Below are 5,437 nucleotides of genomic sequence, written 5' to 3'. Positions count from 1 at the left end.
CTCTGTGCTTCAGGATAGCCTCCTTCCCTTCTCTGATTTATGCCAGTTAGTCCAAGATTTAGCCCGTGTGTTTCCTTTGCTAAAAGCATTTGCCTTTTTTTTTTTTTTTTTAATGCAGTACAGTTGATTTATAATGTGCATGCATTTGCTGATCTCCCATTCAAGGAGAAGAAATAACAAAGGTCCAGCATGTAGACATTTAAAGGTGTCGACTAAAAATATAGTCACAACCTGAAAGAAGTGAGTTATTTTATTTAGTGGTAATGTTTAGCAGTCTCAGAGTCTCTGAGTCCAAGAGACAGTGTCTCAGTAGCTCTGAGAAAACTGCTCCAAGGAAGCAGGGGGGAAGTCAGGCTGTATACAAGTTTGCAGCAAAGGGAGAAGGCAGTCTGATCATCAAAGATCAGGTATCAAGTAAAGGAATTTAGCATTCTGTATATGGGAAGATGTAAGCCTCTGGGCTCGCTGAGTTCATTCCTTTCATAGGCACCTCAGCTATCTGGGGCCAACTCTGTCCCCTTGTTCGCCTTGCTTCTTGCATTCCCCCAGCTCCTCAGCAGTCACTGTGGGGGCTGGCAGCATCTGCTGGATCAGTGTTTTGGGAGACCTCATTCACATTTGGAGGCCAGAAATCGCTGATGGCTGTAACATTTCTTGTTGATCAATATAGCAGGAGATATTTTCATTTCACAAAGGTCTGTTAAAAGAGACATAACAGAAATCACAGGCCCCACATATAGTCATTTACTCACCATGACAGTGTTATCCAACACAAATTTGCGTGCCTGATGCACAGGGAGGCCAAACAAACAAAGTGAAACGTCAGAGTTTTAAGCAAGGGAAGGTTCATTGCAGGCCCAATCAAGGAGAAGCGGGTGGTTCATGGTCAAAACCCCCAAACTCCCCAATGGTTTCTGGGGAGAAGTTTTCATAGGCAAAATTTGGGGCAAAGGCTGCAGGGTGTGTGACTTTGTTCTGATTGGTTGGTGGTGAGGTAACAAGGTGGTGCTCCAGGAAGCTTGTGCTCAGCCTGAAGTTACCATCTTTCACTTGGATGGGCACCTTAGTTCCTGCAGAAGAACTCAAAGATATATATATATGTATTCCTTGAGGAGGAGCTAGGACAGTGCTTTAAAGGCTGCACTGTTGTTTCTCACTGCTTCTCCTTTGTCTCTGCACCCCCTCCCTTCACTGATTAGCAACCATTTGAATCTGCCCCTTGGTACTCAGGAAGAGAAGGGGGACAGATAATGGGCTCTGTACTTGGGAAGCCCCCCACAGAGTCCTGCTGGGTTTCAATAGCAAATCAAGACTTAATTGCAGTTTTGAATTTCTGTAGGTAAGTAATCTTAATCAACCAGTCTAAGAATTTTCTGATCAGCTTCAATAAGGTGATCTGTCACATTGACCCTCTCCATTGCCCTAGTGGAAGAAGAGGCAATCTGTGTGATAAAAACCCTTGCCATCCCCCCATCCCCATCCCCAACAATGTCCTGGCCTACAAATATATTTTTTTTTTCTCTTTCTAAGAGATTCCTTGCTCCACTTTCCTTCCTATAAAGACTTTCAATTCTGTATAAACCCCTCAAAATACACTTCTAGTTGCTAGATGGAATGCTGACTCCTGAATCATCGAATAAAACCAATTTGTTCCTTAATAGTTCTTTAATCTGGAAGTGCATATATATCAATACTTAGGGGCTTCCCAGGTGGTGCTAGAGGTAAAGAATCCACCTGCCAATGCAGGAGACTTAAGAGATGCAGATTTGATCCCCAGGTCGGGAAGATCCCCTGGAGGAGGAAATGGCACCCCACTCCAGTAGTCTTGCCTGGAGAATCCCATGGACAGAGGAGCCTGGGGGACTACAGTCTATAGTGTCGCAAAGAGTCGGACATAACCGAAGTGACTTAGCACACACACACATATATACATATACAACCCAATGTTAAGCAAGATGAGAGCTAGACACCTTCTAAATGCTATAGTGATTGAATTAGATGAAATAATTTTGGCTACAGAAGCCCTAAACAATAAAATGGGAAAGACTAGAAATTTCTTCAGGAAAATTGGAGGTATCGGGGAAGATTTCATGCAAGGATGGGCACAATAAAGGACAGAAATGTAAGGACCTAACAGAAACAGAAGATATTAAAAAGAGGTGGCAAGAATACACAGAAGAACTATACAAAAAAAGATCTTCATGACCCAGATAACCACAAAGGTGTGATCACTCACCTAGAGCCAGATATCCTGGAATGTGAAGTCAAATGGGCCTTAGGAAGCATTACTATAAACAAAGCTAGTGGAGGTGATGGAATTCCAGCTGAGCTATTTCAAATCCTAAAAGATGATGCTGTGAAAGTGGTGCACTCAATATGTCAGCAAATTTGGAAATCTCATCAGTGGCCACCGGACTGGAAAGGTCAGTTTTCATTCCAATCCCAAAGAAAGACAATGCCAAGGAATATTCAAACTGCTGTACAGTTGTGCTCATTTCCTGTACTAGCAAGGTAATGCTCAAACTCCTTCAAGCTCGGCTTCAGCACTATGTGAACCAAGAACTTCCAGATGTACAGCTGGGTTTAGAAAAGGAAGAAGAACCAGAACTCAAATTGCCAACATCTCTTAGATTATTAAAAGAGCAAGGGGAAAAAAAAAAAAAAGAGCAAGGGAATTCCAGAAAAACATCTCCTCTGCTCCATTGACTATACTAAACCCTTTGACTGTGTGGATCACCACAAACTAGGGAAAATTCTTTGAGATGGGAATACGAGACCACCTTACCTGTCTCCTTAGAAACCTACATGCAGGCAAGAAGAAACAGTTAGAACTGGACATGAAACGACAGACTGGTTCAAAGTTGGGAAAGGAGTACAAGAAGGCTGTATATTGTCACCCTGCTTATTTGACTTATATGCAGAGTACGTCATGAGAAGAAGCACTGGGCTGGATGAAGCACAAGCTGGAATCAGGATTGCCGGGAGAAGTATCAATAACCTCAGATATGCAGATGACATCACCCTTATGGCAGAAAGAGAAGAACTAGAGTCTCTTGACGAATGTGAAAGAGGATAGTGAAAAAGTTGGCTTTAAACTCGACATTCAAAAAACGAAGATCATGGCATCTGGTCCCATCATTTCATGGCAAATAGAAAGCGAAAAAATGGAAACAGTGACAGATTTTCTTTTCTTAGGCTCCAAAATCACTGTGGACAGTGACTGCAGCCATGAAATTAAAAGACGCTTGCTCCTTTTAAAGCCATGACCAACCTAGACAGCATAAGAAAAAAAAGAGACATCACTTTGCCAACAAAAGTCCGTATAGACCTTTGTTGAGCCATTGCTCAGAGCTATTGTTTTCCCAGTAGTCGTGTTCAGGTGTGAGAGCTGAACCATAAAGAAGGTTGAGCAATGTAGAATTGATGCTTTCAAACTGTGGTGTTGAAGACTCTTGAGAGTCCCCTGAACAGCAAAGAGATCCAACCAGTCAATCTTAAAGGAAATCAGTCCTGAATATTCACTGGAAGGACTGATGCTGAAGCTCCAATACTTTGGCCAGCTGATGCGAAGAGCCAACTCATTGGAAAAGACCCTGATACTGGGAAAGATTGAGGGCAGGAGGAAAAGCTGGCGACAGAGGACGAGATAGTTGGATGACCAGGGAAGCCTGGATGGCATCACTGATTCAATAAACATGAGTTTGAGCAAGCTCCAGGAGATGGTAAAGGACAGGGAAGCCTGTCATGCTGCTGTGCATGGGATCACGAAGAGTCAGACATAGAGACTGAACAACAACAAGAAGACAAATAAAGCCTGGAAGGAAGTAATTCAAGGAAATTTTCTCAAATATGAAAGGAGAATGGTTGATCTGTTCCATTACCTTTGAACATGGTCTTCAGTGTTTGCACAACATTAAGTGTAGAACTAATTCCTAACATTCAAAATATCATTCACTTTTAAGCAATTTCCATCATCCACCTCATCACTGAAACATATTCAAAGAATAAACTTTCTCTACCCCTATATCCTACAACCACCCCCCTCGCCTGTTTTTATCTCATTCGTGGATGTGTTTAGCAATTGTGCTATATTCTCTGAAAGTTCTTTGGAAGATGGGCTAAATATTTGGAATAGTTTTTCTACTGAAAGTTACTTTCTTACCACTTTGGGCTTTAAATTTTCAAAATAATCAGCAAATAAATAGCAATTTGGTTTTTTCCCTCTAAAATGATTTAACAGGTTATTGTGAACATTCACAGCAAATTCCTCTAAGACTTAATTCCAAGACTTCTTTCCAAAATAAATGGCTGCTAGAAGAACTGATCCACCCAAGTGTTTTAAGGATTTTTTATTTCTGCCCCTTAACAGATTTAGAAACTTTAATTTTCTTCTAGGCTAACACATTCCTACCAATGATTTATTAGTAAAAAAGAATTACTTACTTCACATAAAGTTGAAAAAATAATTTCTAAAGGAAAATTCAAGTCCTAAAATATGCAACCTATAAAACAAATAAGGAACAAAAATTCCATGAGGAAAAAAGAAAGTCAACAGAAACTGTCTTCATCTACCAATGAATTGGGTGAATCCCCGAGTCTTTAAAATAAGAGAAAGGAAAAATTAAATATCATCAGCCTTTTATTTTAATATGCATATCTTAATTCACTTAAATTTAAATTTAAACTAAATTTAAACTGCCAGTTCAATGCCATCATTTAGGAGCTGTTTGCTTTCTTTTGGTTTGAATTTTTGGATTTACTTTTGTGAATTTTTTTTCTTTTCAATATCTAGAATGCAGATTTTCCCTGCTTCTCTGCCTTTGTTGTTTTTCAATTTTTCAGTTATGTACAACTGTCCGTGGGATTTGCCAGGCAAGAATACTGCAGTGGGCTTCAATTTTCTTCTCCCAGGGATCTTATGGATACAGGGATCAAGTCTGCATCTACTGCTTAGCAGGAGGATTCTTTACCACTGAGCCAGGCCTGGTTATCTTGCTAAGATAGAAAAAAAAAAAAGAGCCCATGATTCTGATGGCATGATAGTGTCAGGGAGCAAGAAATTTTCCTCTGTATTTCTAGGTTTTTTTGGTTGCCCTAAGAGTTAAATTGACATGAGAGAGATTACCAGGAGAAAATCAAACAAAATTTTAATAACATTATACACATGAGAGCGATCCAAGAAAACTGATTAACTCATCAAAATGATGGAAGCCCTCACCTCAAATATTATCTTTAGCTAAAAAACTAAAGATTAAGTTGGGGCTGGTGGATTGGGATTTCAAAAGAGAGGAAGGCATTTCACATGGAGATGGAATTTAAATGTTCGGTAAACAAATGTTTGCTGGCAGAGACAATGGGACACTGGGAGAAGTTTTAACAGTCTTTGCTAAATTCCTCCCTGTCTACCACACCTACTTCATATTATTCTGTCCTTGGC

The sequence above is a fragment of the Bos taurus genome, unplaced genomic scaffold (genome assembly GCF_002263795.3).
Source record: "Bos taurus isolate L1 Dominette 01449 registration number 42190680 breed Hereford unplaced genomic scaffold, ARS-UCD2.0 ScbfJmS_892_Leftover_ScbfJmS_927, whole genome shotgun sequence".
Lineage (NCBI taxonomy): Eukaryota > Metazoa > Chordata > Mammalia > Artiodactyla > Bovidae > Bos > Bos taurus.
The sequence above is the reverse complement of the archived record's forward strand: the minus strand, read 5'-3'. Positions refer to the sequence as shown.